The sequence below is a fragment of the Terrapene carolina genome, unplaced genomic scaffold (assembly GCF_002925995.2).
Source record: "Terrapene carolina triunguis isolate 2854851 unplaced genomic scaffold, T_m_triunguis-2.0 Scaffold192, whole genome shotgun sequence".
Taxonomy (NCBI): Eukaryota; Metazoa; Chordata; order Testudines; family Emydidae; genus Terrapene; species Terrapene triunguis.
In genome coordinates this window covers 13,798,846-13,815,514 of record NW_020664543.1, presented here as the reverse complement: position 1 = coordinate 13,815,514, position 16,669 = coordinate 13,798,846, and the positions used below count along the sequence as shown (strand labels likewise).

Here is a 16,669-nt window from a genome sequence, read left to right as displayed (position 1 = left end):
ACACTTGTAAACTGAACCTGGAGAGGAAGCAGGGAACTGAATTTTGTAACAGTTGTGGGTAAAAATATAAAAAGTCCTTTTGGGGTTTTGCCCTCTAACTTCTGCACGGTTATAAATTCTCCAGCTCCCAAGCAATCTTGATCTACTAAACCCATTGATCAACTTCAGAGAATAGCTTCAAACTCTCCCCCCCTCTCTCAAGGACTCTACTCCTCAACTTATTAGGAGTGAGATGAACACAAATCATCATGCCTGGAGGTATGGATTTCCCCCCACCCTTTTCTAACATTGTTCATCATAAAAGCCTGGTTTCAAGGAGCGAGGTGTGAGATGAATTCAAGAGCAGTCTAAACACTACATTACCTTCCCCATCCAACTCCCATCAATGAACCAAATTGGGCTTCCAAGGATCAATAAGAACAAGGCAATGGCTTTGACTGAGATGAATCAAGTTGCGCAGATTTGAAAGCAGACAGTGCTACATGCTGAATTGTCTTTAAATGAGAAGTAGAGAGTAGTGGATGGCATTAAATAGCAAAAATCATAATGGCCATCAGGTCCAAACCAGAAGCTCTTCCATGTAACCGGAAAAGGAGGATTAAGAGATCAGTTTTAGTCCAGTGACTGGGCCCATCCTGACTAGCTCAGAATTGGAGAGCTGAAGAGACAGACCAGCCTTTTCAAAGATGTTTCAGATACAAGGCCTTGCAGCCTATTGGAAAGGTGTGTATAGGAGAGGAGGAGATAAATATGAACATGTAGGCCAAGAGTTTCAAAACTCAGTGTTTAAAAATAAGCGCTCTGTGCCACCCCATCCCACCCCCCAAAATAAAGATGTAAGTACCTAAATAAGTAGGCAGTCGTGTTTCTCTCGGGGATGGGAGAAGTCAGCCATATTTTCATTCCAAGGATTTTTCAAATCATTGAGTCTTCATCACAAGCTGCCAAGTTCACACTGATCCAGCTTCTCCTCCCCGAGAAGTTAATTAACTCCATAATTGCCGTTATCGCTTTACCCTCTTCCTGAAGAAAAGGTGAGCCTAGACTGGCATCTAGGACACAAGCCACCTCATCTGCCAAAAACATTTTCTAGGCTCAGTTCTCTCTCTAAAGTGAGCTGTTTTACAAACCCTGACTCATTACATGCGACAGTCAACAAAGCCTAAGTCTGTTCAGAAAAACGGCATCCGCTACCCTCATGGAATTCAAACGGCACTACTTGTTACACACTAAGCAAGAGCTCTTGCATTTTCCAGTTCAACTCCCCTGCTTTCTATCTTAGAAATATCTAAGGCCTCGATCATCCCGGCTACTAAGTTTTAGCAAAATAACCTGAGGCAGAAGGAACAGGCAAATCTTTAACTGAAGTGGATTATTGTACGAATATTAAAAAATATACCTACGCCTGTTGCAGTCATGAACAAAAAAATGAAAGCCTCCTCTCCTTGCAAAGTCCTGTTTGTGTTGAAGCCAGCATGACCCAGTACATAACTAGATGGCAACGTGTTTGTGGCTTTTACTGAAGATTATGTTTCCAGTCAGAGAAAATTAGAAGCTTGCTAGCACAGAAGAGGAAACAGCTTGTCTCTCTGAATTATGCTCTGCCCTGCAGGCCAGCAAACTCGATAGTTGGGCAGTTCTTGAAGTGTTAGGATGCCTCCTCCCTCCCCCCCCCTTTTTTTTTCTGGCTATAACACTGCCAAGGTTTGGGGGTTACAAAAAAACAAACAAACAGGAATCCAGCTGTCATTGGCTTCCTAGCCTCTCCCTCTGTCAGCTCTTAATACTTCAAAATGAAAGACAGGCCTGTTGACTTGGAGCCTTCTTGCTGCAGGGACCAAGATGGGATTTGCTGTTATTGCTAGAAACACACACAGCAACTGAAAAAGAAATACAGTCTTTGTATTGAAATGTGCATGCCAGGTAAGAAGTAGACAAGCCACTTAGGATAAGATTACACTTACAAAGAAAGATCACAAGAAGGAAAGGTAAGTACTAATGTGGTTATGTAAACTAGATGGCTGTAGTACCTCAGTCAACATCCACTTGTGACAATCAGCTGAGATGCTCCAAGAGAAAGTTTCCAGGTATCAGACATATTGATCAAGAATCGAATCAGTGTAGAAGGTGTCTTATGCCAGAGTCAGAGGGTTTTGTTGGCCAAACAGGCTCTTTATTGGATCTGGAGGACGCGTACGTCGTCATTGCTTATTCTGAACACTGAGGACTTGAGCAGACCACATTTTATTGACTTTGGCTCTTCTCTCACAGCTTTTTATAAAGCAGTGGGTCTCAGGGACTAGAACTAGCACCACGCACTCCGTAAGTAAATGTCTGTGTGCTGAGAGTGTGAATGCACACGCCTGCCAAGGGACACTGATGAAAACAAGTTTCATTCACAACTGCCATTGGAACTTGCTTAGTTGCCTTCAAGATCTAATCCGCAGAAAAAGCATCCACGATGTTTAGCATTTACTGAGAATTAAACTAACCTGAATAACTACTGTACCTTTTTGATTCAGAGCCTGGAGGATCCCCAAATTCTGAGCAATGTTTGCTTAATATGAGAACTAACCCCACAACCCCAGCCCGCTAAAACTTGACCCAAAGCAACAGCCAATCCCAAATCAAATCTTTGCTCGGAGGCTCCTGGTTCTGACTGGTGGCAGAAGTGTGGACATCTCACATGCAAGGTTGTTCTCATGGTAATTCCCACCCAGCGTCTCTGACATTGGTGACTGCACATCACAAGTTCCGAGCAGCCCTTTTCTTCCCACTGAAAGGGGTGAGGGGATACAAATAAATTTACTCTAAACATGGAGAAATCTGGCATTTACAAGCATAAGATTTAGATTGAGATTTAGATCCACTGGATCTCTTTGGTAAACTGCTTTGCCTCAGTTGGCAGGCTAAACTGGATGCTTTACAGACGCTGCAAGGCTATGGATATGGAACATTCCCATAGCAGAGCAGAAGTTAACGAAGTGACGGCTCCGAGAGGAAAATGGTCCCGGTTAAGATTAGTTGTTTAGAAACAGAAGCAAAGAGTCTCCTTGAACAGAGTAGAAAAAGCAGTCACTTCATAGCTGTGTCAAATGAGTAGTAATTCTGATGCCAGCTCTGCCTGGGTGAGATGTCCCTGAGCTCATCAAGCTACACCGGCAGCCTAGGTGAATGCTGGAAGCGATGGAGACAAATGCACCAGGGCTAAGAACAGCCTCTGACAGCCAGCTGGCCTAGCAGAAACACCTGATGAGCTCTGTGACATCTGGCCTGCTCGGGAGCCATGGCCCTGCTCCAAGGTGTGAGGGCTGCGTAAGAGCCCCTGCTCTGGCCCCTGCCTGCATCAGGTTCTCCCCTATAAATGACATTTAGAGAACAACAGGGGAAGAGGAACTTGAGTTTTAACACTGACGACACAGGCAGAAATATGTGATTTCATCCCCTGATCTGGGGCCTGATCCAAAGACTATTGAAGTCTACAGGAGGCGTCGTTCCACTGATTTCAGGGGGCTTTGGATCAGGCGTTCAGCGAGCGTAAGGACACTTCTGGAGCCAGTCAGAATGGTTTAAGCCACACTTCTGTCTGAAAGAACTTACCAGGTTTTAGGCTCCCCCCAACATGGTGTTTCTGTTCATTGTCACTGAGGCTAAAACAGCCCAGAGTGCTTAGCCACTAAAAATGTTACCACTACTGACTTCACACACCCATTTGCAGCCTAGGTAACCGCCACAACAGCCCCACCACCCTAATCCCCACACCCCAGCAGCCTTAGCCAGTCATACCACAGGTTGCAACGCTTATAAGGACCAGTCTGTTACAGATTTCAAGAAGAGAGGCTTTGTGGGGCTCACTTCCTTGCAGTTCCCCATCTCAGACCTCCTTCCAAGCCTCCTCTGCTGTCCCCCCTCGTGACAGAGGACACACTCATCCCTCCTGGGTGATCTCAGCACTCCAGCTAAAGTGCCAGATGGCACTTTACTTAGGGCTGCGTTCCAAGCTTCATCCTTCACCATCTATGGTAAGATATAATATACGAAAAAGGAGACTGATTGTTCATACAAGGTTCCCTCCAGACCCTTTATAAAAGCTTAAAGAAGAAAGATGGAGAGACAGAGCCCCCAGCGGCTGGCGTGTGGACCATTGCTGCTGCTGTGCAGACTGGCAGGAAGTTATCAGGAAGCACGTAATTATTGACTCTCTTATTTAAATTGGTTAAAACGATAACCCAGCAGCGGAAATGGGATTGCTCAAAGAGGCTGAGAGGGTTTTTAACCCTCTTCTTCCCCCCTCCAGGTAGTAATGAAGTTCCACGGAACAATGCTGCCTTCATTAGACACTGCATGAGTAATGCTTATGGATAAAGTGTAACTGGCCTCAATTCTACCCCCCAGAGTAAAGGAGAGCTACTTTGTCACAGACATCTGCTGCCAAAGCATTGCTGGTAATTAACATGCAGCTCTCAGGATACACCATGGGGGTTTTTACAGTCATAACTCATAGGGAACATATTGCCTGTACAAGAGCAATCTTCACAGCTGGCATTCTCCTTCGATACACAGGGTCTACACAACATGGCTGGGTCAGAGGTTGAATATTCTTCTAGAGCCAGAGCGACAGCTGGTGAAAGCTGGGATAGCGGCACTGAAGTAAGGGGAGCGATGCCTACGACGCCAACTGAGGACATCGCCCCAGTGCGCTGAGGAATACATAGAGCCAGTGGTGGCATTACTGCCTAATGGCTGGTCAGTGGCCTACGTTAAATGCATCTGCTTGTTTAAATCCAGCTCCAAATGGACAAGTGTCCACCCCACGAAAAACACTATCACAAGTCTTGACCTCATTGGGGGTCTCAGAGACACTAAGGACTGAATGGACCAGAGACTGAACCTCCCCTGTGGCCCCTAGATAAAGCCCCTCGACATCAAGGCCGCAGCACATTGAAAGGGCAGCGTGGTGAAGTTGGCATGGTGCTGTCCTGGCTGTACCTTTGATGTGGATGAAGAGAGGGCTGTCAGAATCCTGAGCAAGCACATTTCAGTGAGTGCTAAGTTCACTTACCTTCCCCCCGCCAAAAAAACCCAACACCCCCTCCCAAAACCAACCACTCAATTCCCTCCCCTCCTAAATTAAACAATCCAAACACGGCAAAGCGTTTTCAAAAAGTCATCCTATGCAAAGATTGCAGTCCCTGGCACACACAGCCAGGACTGGAGCCAGCAGCAAGCTTGCAATCTCTGGTGTAAATATGCTTCCATAGTCATTTTTCACGAGCAAGAGAAAGATGGAGACCGGCAATCTCCCGAGGTGACTGCCGTCTAATTCTCCATCGATGGGGTATTTATGGTACAGTCACCTGCAGTGTCTTGTAGTCACTTTAGCGCCTCCTTGACCCCTGACCTCCCCTACTCTGCATCTTCTAATTGCATCCGAATGGAGCGGGAGGGGAGCAAAGAAGCTGATGGCAGTAGGAGAGCAGAGTTTGAAAGAGGAATGTCAGGTGCGTGATACGTGGCAGCCCCGCAGAGCGAAGTTGCAGAGCTGGGCCTGGCTGTGCCCTCCACAGACTGACCTCAAAATGGATCCGAAATAGAACAGGAGCCTTCCTGACACGGAATAGCCTTGAGGATTTTTTGCAACATTAGCGAGCAGTGCTATAAACAGATTAATGAGCTTCATCTAATAAAGTGTGAGAGCATAGTCATTACTACCCCCCCCCCCGACAGACACTGCCCTACATCTATGCAGATAGTGGAGTATTGGCTGCTAACACTATCTTTCTATTTAATATAACCCCCTCTCAGGTTAGATAGCGTTAAGGTGGGAGAAACAGATAGGCAGCGTGGCATATAGGCATGGAAGACCCGCAAGCATGCCGCTCCATGAGCTTTTCAGGGTTAGGAGGTCCCTGGGGATCTGCCGTCATTAACTCTTCCCGCCTAGCACTTCACCACTGAGCTGTAGTCTTTGCCTCCTACTTTCCTTCTCCTCACTTGCACTAAATTCTCGGTATAGTTTAACATTCATTTCAGGGGCCAGAGTAAGCCTCCAGGCAATAAGGGAGACTCATCCCAATTCACTGTTTGGTGAGTCATGGGGCAATTGCCTGGAGGCACATTAAGGGTGTCCCATGCATTGTAATTAGAACTCCTGCTTTTATGCCGCAGTGCTAGGGGCTACCTGTGGAATTTGCTCATGCTGAGCCTTCTTCCTCCCCTACTCTGTCTAGTGCACACTACACAGACTGGTGTAATAAACCCTCTGGATCACTTCAGGGATCATTTCTGCCCAGAAAGGTGACACCAATCACAGTTTGCTACAGGACAAATCTGGCCAGTCTTGGGTTATCTGTATTTATGGTAGCGCCTATAATTTTGTCATCAGTAGCTTCTGTTTTGGTCTAAAGATCACGGCTTTGGTCAAGATAACATCAAATATTTCACCCAAACAAAGGCAACAGCTCACAGGATCATAGAACTGTACGGCTGGAAGGGACCTTGAGAGTCATCTAGGCAAGTCACAACCATCTTCGGAGCACTACCCTGAACAGTGCTCCCAAGGGGCTGAATAGACAGACGCTCCCCTGCTCAAAGTCACTGTCCCGGTCTCCTCTCATCGCAATGCTCGCAGAGCGGCACTACCTTGCAATCTTATGGCAAGTTTGCCCTGGGGCTGACTACCGTGACAATTCTCTAATGAAACTTTTGGGGAAGGAAGAAGAAAATATCGAAGTCACTGTCCTACTCAATGGAAATGCTTGTATGTAATTAGCCAGGCCAATAAGGTCGCTGTTTTGTTTAGGAGTAAGATCTGTTATTTCTATTTTTAAAAACAGTGGAAAAGTATTAGAAAATATGCTGTTTAGGAAGTCTTGTACCGACCCACTCCATGGACAGCTTAGCCGACCTACCAGGTCTCTTCCAGCTTCAGTTTCTATGATGCTGTCACTACAATATGAAACTAAACCCTTAACATAGCAAGAGCATTTAGAACTTATGTTCCATAAAATGATTCAAAGAGACAGACCAGTGGAGTCTCTTGAAACAGGCTGGCCTGAGAAGAGTCTTAAAGGCCATTTTGAAACCTTTCTGATTTCTGCAGTAAATTGGTGATTGTGACTAGAAATCAGTTCTGACACCTGCCCAGTTCAAGAGTGACAGGTCTCCAACATCAAGAGAGAAGGGTGTCATATTTGGTGTCTCGCTGCCTGATCAAGCTCTGTTCCAACACAGGGCTTTATTTAGAGAAGGACCTGTCCTCCTCCTGACTTGTTGCAGGCACAGCGCTTACTGAGTCCATCTACACTGCATACAGAGGTGTGATTGTAGCTCAGGTAGGCATTATTTATATTACCATAGCCCCTAGGAGACCTAATCATGGACTAGGGGCCCCATTGTGCTAGACACTATACAAATGCAAAATAAAAGAAGGTTGCACCTTCAGTTGCAGTGTAGACATACCCTTGGGAGGTGAGATTTCCACAGAGTTAAGGGAAGTGCTTGGAGAGGAAGAAGGGTGATCCCCAAACCCATTTTCTCACTCTCCTTGTTCAAGTCAGCTGCTCACTAGCCAAAAACCCCTACAAAACTTAAATCCATTGTTTATTGTTATGGATGCTATGACACTGGTAATCAAATCTCAGGCTTCAGAATATAAAATAGCTGCCATAAGTGGTCAGGAAGGAGTCTCCCTTCCTTCCCACAATACAACATGGCACAATTGGCCAGCTGTTTTATGGGAATCAAAAGTATTGACCTTCATCTGAAAAAATCTGCCATTCCTGGAGGCAAGAGACTAGACTTGGAGCAGTGCGGTTATCCCATCTGGCAAAGCCTAGATTCCTAACAGAGACTCCAAAAGAAAATATCCTCAAGTGGGACAGTTTGAACTTCCAAAGCAAGCCAGGAGCAGACTGAAGGCAGTCACACTGCGATTCGAGTTGCCTAAAACCAATGACATCCCACACTAGTCATACCAGCCAGAGCACTTCCTGTTTGGGGTGGGCAGCCTTTGGCCAGCGACCGTAGCGCATATGCCCAGGAAGGGATCAGGCAACCACATGTAGGATACAGTCTGATGCCTTCACTTTCTGCACAGCCCTTGCTAGTTGGCTGGAGGTGGCTGAGGGAAGGACTCATTATTAAGGCCCTTTGTTAGGAGCGCGCCGGAAAAGCTCAGTGTCAGGATGAGTGACAGTGTAATCCAGGCTTCATTTAAGAAGAAAAACCACTTCTCATTGTGAAGCGAACAGACAGCTCTTTGCAAAAAACACATTCCAGTCCCCTGCACTATCGATTTATCTGTAATAAGAGACAAGCTAATCCTTTAAAGCCAGTCACTTCAATCCACGTCCTTGCAGTTTCTTGGAGTTCTTCCACTATGTACCAAAGGATCAGTCTCCTTCCCCAAGTCCTGGCATCAGGGTACATCCGCCTTCCATCTGATACTCCCCTTGTCCTAAGGAAAGCGAGGCTGCAAAGGAAGCTAGCAAATCCAATACCAAAAGCAGAACTTTAGCGCTAGGGATACTGACATGACAAGTCTACATCCCGCTTGTGAAATGCTGCACAGATCTCTGCCACTGTGTGAGCCAAATCAATTAAAAACAAAGCCTCATTCACAAAGGCTAGGCATTAACCAAAATTACTTTTTTTTGTTTTTGGTTGGGAAACATTGCGGGGAAAAAGCCTTGTGAAACTGCCAGGTTATCTGTCAGACGCATGATGAGCAGGCAATAAACTGCGACAGAGACAGAAATTAATGACAAGACCGAGGGAAGAATGGCCAAGAAAGGAGGGGTGAATTCAACCTTATTAGCTCCATGACAAAAAGCAGAGAATAGCTTTCATTTCCCAGACGCCATTTAGTTTGGTGGAATTCGGCTCCCAGTTTTTGCAGCAGCTTCAGGGCAAACTGACCTCACTCTTTAAAAAGTTGATGAGATGGAGACAGGCAAGAGACCCAGAAATCAGCCCCTCGGACTGGGTTTTTAGTCAAACAGTGCTGCATTATCAAGGCATCTGTCGCAAAAGTTAGGGTTGCACTGATTAGTTACACTTAAAGCAGGACTTCAAGCCTTCTGTTTCTCACATACCTACATACGCTGCAGTATTCCAGAAGACAACGAAGCTGCAGTGTTCTGGATCACTAATGTAGGTTCTTCCTGGCTTCCAGTACTGTAATTGCCCACAGGAGTAATGTCTGCCATTCTTTTACGCTGACAGTCATTTGTTTTTATTTCCACATTCATTTTGCAATAAAAAGCACTGGAGTGTTCGTAGTTAGCACCAACATGCTTGAGCGTTGGCAAGAGAATCTTGCTAGGACACATCCCTGTAGCAGCCCTGCTGCAAGCTGTAGTGGTTTGGAATGTTACTACAGAACACTGCTGTATGAGTGTTCTGGGTGATTGTTGTAAAACAGGCGTGCTGGCTTCACATCAGCACAATAAACTTCCCCCAAACAGTATTCCTCATGATCCCTCTGTGCAGGCTTAGGCTTAGCACACCCAGCAGTGGATTCATACCCCCTTGGCGGCAGTGCTAGTTTCAGGTGATGACGTAGAAGGTCAATTCTCCCTCCCACGGACACTTGTCCCTCACTTGCTGGTTCTGAAAGTCTCTAGGCCACTCTTAGCACGGAGACCGGCAAGAATAGATACCCGAGACAGCAGCTATGATCTACTGATTGCTGGATGTGACTGCTGTGGGGCACAGTGGTGGAAGGTGGCAGAACACAGGGAAAGTGTTCTCAGCTGCAGAAGGAAGCGTGTCTTGCCTCAGAAAATGCACTCAGTTCAAAGCACCACCTCTCAACTCAAGGACTGTTCCCAGTACCAATGGACTTGGGGAGAAGAGTTAGATCAGCTGCTCATGCTGGAACATCATTGCTACTAATCCCTTACATCATATAGAGCGAGTGAGAGCTGTATATGGGGCCATCTCCACCAAGGGTGGACACCCCTGCTCCCTCCCCCATCTAGAAGACTCACATTTTTGTGTGTGCCTGTCCTGAATTTTTGCGTAGCATTTTTGAGTGCTACCGAACAGCTGACACGCTCCACCACACAACTGGCTGCACTTCAGCTCCACCGCGTGGTGAAGTGATCCTTTATATACAGTTTGTAAGGCAATTTGAGATCCTTTCGGCTCAAAAGGGTTTGTGCTAAGTGTAAGCTCTTGAGAGCCAGCTGGGGCTGCAGCTTTGAAAACCTCTCTGGAAAGGCTTTATCCACCCAGGGTTGTATTCAGCATAGGGGCCATTTGGGTTAAATAGTGGTAATGGCCACTCCAATTGGCATTAGCATGCGAGGAAGGCAGGCTGTGGACTCAGGTGCTCGCATGTGGAAGGGTTTTGGCTTAATGGGGGATGCCCTTCAGTAAAACCCTCTAAACAGGGAGGCTGCACATTGTTTCTTAACAGTAGAACCTACAGAAAGACAGGTATGCCAAGGGATCCAGCCCTACAGGGGGGGGGGTGAATGAAGGCACACAAACTAACAGAGATATGGGTCTATAGTGAGAAATCAAAGGCACCTCTATGCCCAGATGAGAGGGACAGATTCCCAAATGCAGCCTTATACCCACAGAGACAGACATGAGGTTGCAGTCAGAGCTGGGGGGGTGGAGGGGGAAATACCAAGGGGGCAGGTCTAGAGCCAGAGAAGGGGGAACAGGGAGATGAAGAGACAAGAGAAAAATAGCCCTACAGATTGCAATCAAAGAGAACCCAAGCAGGAAGTACCATGCTGAGACAGGAGAAGAGGGGAAAATGCATGTACATAAAATGTACTAATTCAGCTTTAGCCCTTTCAGGTTAAATTCTGCATCTAACAAGAAGATCTTTGTTCCCCTTGATTATCTCCCCACCCTTCTGCACCAGACACTCTCAGTTTCAGACAGACCCTGCTCTGGTTGCTCATTATTCTAATCAGAACGTCAGGCTGGGGTGACATTGTCCCTTCCTGAAGAGAGATGGTGAGCGCCTGAGAGCCCGCTCATTTGATTCACCGCACAAGCACGTTTCCAACTGGGATAATCTCCATTAAACCATCTGTGCTCCCATCTTCACTCGGCCCGCACCCGCTGGGCTGCCTGCGATACTGCAGCATCTGTGAACCTGTGAAAGTGGATGCCATGTACCTTTCCCAATCAGACAAAAACCAGCACATCCTCCCATGGAACAGATATACCCGATATCCTTAAACACCGCAACGCCAGGCTAGGGAGAGGATCTTTTGCAGAGCCTTCCTCCAAAATGGCATTTGCTTCCCCCACTTGGGAGTTTCAGTCTGTTATGGGAAGACACTGGGCTCCTGAGTTACCAGGAAGGGAAGGCTGATGGAAGAGAGGAACACGGTCATGTTTGATCAGACTCTCCAGATGGCTGGTGAGTCCCACGATTTAACCCCTTATTTCTTTTATGAGTATTAAATCAGCCAACTTTTCTCTAGCAACAAAATCATTATTTCACCATATCACTAAAGAAGGGTAACATCAGGACTGTAACGGGAAATAGGTACAAGTCCAATGCAGAGAGGGTTAAATCTTAAATCCACTGTCCCTTCCTCCAGTCCACACAGAAGACATTTGGCTGGCCTTAAGGGAAGTGTTATAAAAGGAATTGCAGCAGGGCTCGATGACCCTAAATCTGTAGGCTAACAGCAGAGACTTAGATCTTACCTCCCTTTATAGCTCATTCCAGGCTGCCCTTAAAAATGGGCATAAAACACACAAATGACCCAGAAGTCACTCTGGCTGCATTGTGACTAACTGATTTGAAGGGAAGAGCAAAAGTTACCAATTTGCTTTAACTGTAATCAACGTTTGCCATCTACAGGACATGCAGCCCATGCTTCCCTTACCAGCCGATTCACCCTGCATGCTGCACCATGCCGTGCCTTTCATAACCCCAGCTTTCAAACCCATCCGGGCCTCCCAAATGTCCAACTTAAGGAGGCAAATGCAAGCACCAAGTAACAGGACAGGAAGGAGGGAGTACAACTGAGTAAAAGCAACGTTTCCCACGACCTGTTTATATCACAAGCCACCCGTATTTTGGGATGCAATTTACGACCAACACCACTCAGTTTATGCAGGATGAAGGTTACTGTGGGCCTGGCAGGCTACGTGTCGTCCCTGCAGCCACACATAGGTGTGCTAGATTCTGTAGCAGTAATAAAAATGCTGCACAGGCACGCAAATCTCCAGAGAGGGACTTAATCAGTCTAAACAGTCTCATTACGTACATGGTGCTCAACATCCACTCCCCAAAAGCAGGAATGGAGCCCATTTCCGGAGGAGTTTTTGGACATTAAACCAATAAATAGGATTTTACGTCAATCATTCTCTCCTCCCTTTCCTCAGCCTAAAGATTCGGTGCTTGAAACAGTGATTACTGCAATTGAGAAAAAAGGGAAGGGAAAAAACCAGAGTCCTTGGGGGAGAGGCAGGACTGACCGACCGTCTGCTGACAGGTGGCATTTGAGGTGAAAAAGGCCCAGTTGGTATGATTCCTGCAGTTGCCACAGATTCCGCAGAAAACATTAACTTGACCATTTAGCCTGAAAAAAATGGAAGTAAAAACGTTGCCAGTAATTTGCTGGCTGCATACACACAGAAAGAGGTGGGAGCTGAGGGGGATTCATTCTCACTGAGGGTAGGGAGCAGAGTGCTGGCTATGGTGGGACTTTGGCTGGACTATGCTGACCTGCTTAGACTCCCTCAGAGCTGAGCCTGCAGCTCAGCCATGGGGAACAGCCAGGAAAGATGGGAAACTAGAGACAAGAGCTCAGGAGACAAGAGTCTGATGCTCCCAAAGAACAGTGCTGGTTTCTTTGGAGGACAGTGTGCCTTTCCTTCTAAGTTCTTGTGTTGTCTTTTTCCTCCTTCCCATACCAGGATTTAGTATGCAGGAAAAGCTTCTTGGTTTCAGCTGCCTGATTCAGAACCCATTCAGAAGTGGGTGAGTTAGGACTCCAGAACAAAAGGGCCTTGGCCTCTATGGACATTTCTCATGCTAGGGAGGAGGAGGTGGTCCCATTGGTTTATGATCTTGAGAGGTTTATTCCCCTTCTCCACTTCTAAATGGCTTGTTTCCCCCTTTGCACAACCAGGCTCTGGCTATCCTGCTGATCCTAGAGGATCCACTTCTGTACACAAACTTGACAGTTTAAGGTGATAGTTATTCCATGCTGAATGTAAAGTGTTGTGGTAGAGAGAGAGAGAGAGACACACACACACACACACTCACTCTGAATTAGGAAACCTCTCTGCCAAATTTTGATCTCTGCAGTATAAAACATTTCACATGACGGCTGATGTCAAGTTTTAATTTTGTACTACATACAATATTCCAATTAAGCTTGGGAAAAAAAACCAACACTTCAGGCAATAGTCATCTCAAAGCATCATCATGTTTTGAGAAGAAAAAGCTTGATTGCACTACAACCTGCTCCGTGGAAAAAGAAGTGACTACAGAGTTTGAAACAATGCAACAAGAGACAAGAACAGCAGCCCTTTTTCATTTGGTGGAAGCATTTGCATCTGAGAACGTGTCACTCAGTACTCTGATCTACCCAACTCTGCCTTACTGTTTGGCCACAAAGCCTGCTTTCCAATAGCACAAATTTCAGACAGTTTATGCTACTTCATTCAAGATTGTTGTGGTTTTGAACAAGTTATCCTTTCATCCCTAGAGTTTTTCAAAGTGAAATTCCAACAAAGCAGGGTGGATAAAAATCAATGATTTAAAATAAATAAATAAATCCTATTTTGTTATTTAAATCAGATTTTTTTGATAAAATGCTTTTTGAGGAAAAAACTATCTAAAAGATAGTTTTAATTAAGATACATTATAGCTCAAAGATATCTCATCATGGAATAGGGATTATAAATTCTATACTATGAGACAATATATTCACGTAATGTTTTAGAAAAATTTTGTAAATGAGTTCCAATAGTTCATGGATTAGGGATCCAATCTTATGGGGTTCCACAGGCTTCCGTATAGACTTAGGTTAATCTTTCTATCTACCCAATGGGACTCAGTGCTCAGTCTAGAAGATACCATCAGAGATGCTTAGTTTTGCAGATCTCAAACTGTGGATTTGTGTCTCCAGAGGTAACATGCTTGTTAACAGCAAAAATGTTTTAAAATAAATAAATAAATAATATATAGAGGTGAGAAGTAACAGACCTCAACTCTACTGTCCCACTGCAAATTTGTGTACAGAGTCAATCCCTTACCGCTCTCTAAAAGTGCAAAGTTTCAAAAAGTTCAATGAATAGAAGATTGTTGGGGGCGGAATAGATCTGGACAAGGAGAAGTCTGGAGATAAATGTGAGAAGCGAGGGACATATGCTTTTTTGTTAAAATATGTTTGCTGTTGAAGAAAAAATAAATCCAGAATATTTAATGTTGTTTAGTTAAATAAAACAATTTAGATGTCTGTCTGGTGATGTTCTCCTCCTTATACAGCATGGCAAGAAAATCCTCCAAATATTAATGATTAACCTGTTGAACTGAAGATAGTTCACCTCCCAATGACTTCATAAATATTTGCTTCGATTACCTTTGGTAAATGAAATAACCAAATAACCATTCATTTTCTGATATAGCTGTAAAACTAATCCGAAAAGTTTACAAAATAAATGACTGTTTAAAAATGTATAGTGTGTACCTTCTAAAAATGAAACCTACATCTACCTCTGAAGAATATGTATTAAGGTTATAACAACCAACGCGTTTTTATGTAGAAGACTTTTATGTAGAAAACCATGATTAAATCGAGTTTTCCTGACTAGTGATTTAAATCAATTTGCTTTAAATCAAATCCACCCTGCAACAAAGCTAAAAAGGGAGAAGAAAACCTGTGTTTCAACAAGTCTGTACTGAAGCATTTCTAGCTCCTTACAAAGTAACATCTGATTGACACTGGACTGTTAAAATGCACATTGCTATAATTTAATGATACCCTGTAAAATCTGCCACTTTGCAACACCAAGGAGAGACATCTTTTTTCCCTGGACAAATATAACACAGACATATCCATTGGTCACCTGTTGTCTATGAGTTATAACAGAACAGTGAAAAAGATTCACCCAGCACCAAAGTCAGTTTAATTTGTAAACTCCCTTCAGAGGTGTGCCATATGAAGAATAGTTCTCCTGACCTTGACGACACCACCACTTTTTGCAGTGGATCTCAATGTGCTTCATAGACAGCTAAGTGTCAACACTCTTGGAGCTTTGTAAACATTACCCTCCTTTTACAGAGGTGTAAATGAAGGGAGAGGTTAGGTGACTTGCTCAAGGTCAAGCAGCAATTGAACTGCAGAGCTGGGAATAGGAGTCCTGATTTGTCCTCTTAGACATACAATGTTGCCCATATGCTTATCTAGTGGGAAATGGTAGAGATGTTAGTGAAGATGTAACTGAGCTCAGAGGTTGCACTGACAGTCTGGAGCTTTTCTGTATGTTCAGCCCATCGCTGGAGCAATTCCACTGCTTACTAACCATATCTCATAGCATCACACAGCATTGTTCCCACTGAAGGCAGGTGGAGAAAAGCACTGAAACCTTCTTCTTGATTACTCAATAGAGAAAGGGTTAGTCACTGCCACAGACGTTAGAGGATAAACTAACCTTCAAACCTGAACAAAGACAACCAGGGGGAATAAAGTTCATGAAAGTTGCCCACACAGACAGCAGCAAGTAAGGTTTTTGTTTGTTTGGGTTTTTTAAATTTTCAATTATCTTTCTGAGTTATAGGTGTAATATCTGGGAGATGCAGTTAGTAATTAATGCATTTCTGCCTTTCCTGACGAGTTCCTTCTGTTCAGTCAAAGAGTTATTGAAATTCAGAGTGAAAATCCTCAATCATGTAGGTTTTCAAAGAAATAGGCCAAGACGCAATTTAATAAAACAATAATATTTCTTTTAAATAATTAACCAGGCTGTGACATTTACTAATATTCCTGAGATCTAGTTCCTGTTCCAGGGTTATTACTGCAACAGTGAGGAGTGCTCAGGCATGTGATCCAGCCACCACACTCTCCTTAGGATGGCAACTGAAAGTATTGCTTACATTTACTCCTGCCCCTGGGTTTACGTGCTGGCACTGATGATCTGATGCATCCTTCCTCTATCTCTTTTCCAGTCCGCTTTCTATTTAAACCCCCAGCTAAAGTTCCAACAGGTCTGAGATTCAGGCTGCTTTTACTTTCAAAGCTCTTCACCTCCTTCTCCCCACTTCTTACCCCAAACAATGGTTTCTGTCTTCGTGTGTAACTCCCACTGAAGTCAAAGAGAGTTTGATTCTGCCATGCAACAGAGCCAAAACATTTGATACTGTGGTGATGGGCTAGAAAATCCTAAGCTAGCCAGCCATGCTACTGAAATGGTACATAACAGAAACAGAACAATGTCTGGTGACATGTTCCCCCTCAAAAAGCAGAAGTTTGTATAAAACTACAATATTTCACACACACAAAAGTTGTTGCAGTACAGGAACAGATCTAACACTCATATACAGCTTTGCATCCAAAAGGATCCTAATACACACAGTAAACTTTAAGACTCTATATAAAGTCAAAATCACTTCACCAAGCACTGAAGTGCAGTCACTTCTGGGTTGCAACACAACAGCTGTTTAAACAGTACTGAGATA

The 16,669-nt window shown here is 44.7% G+C and overlaps 1 protein-coding gene across 2 annotated transcripts in view; it reads right to left on the bottom strand.

The window, feature by feature from the left end:
* TMEM104 (transmembrane protein 104) overlaps window positions 1-16,669 on the bottom strand; it is a 67,241-nt gene that overhangs the window by 29,583 nt on the left and 20,989 nt on the right. The window lies entirely within an intron of this gene.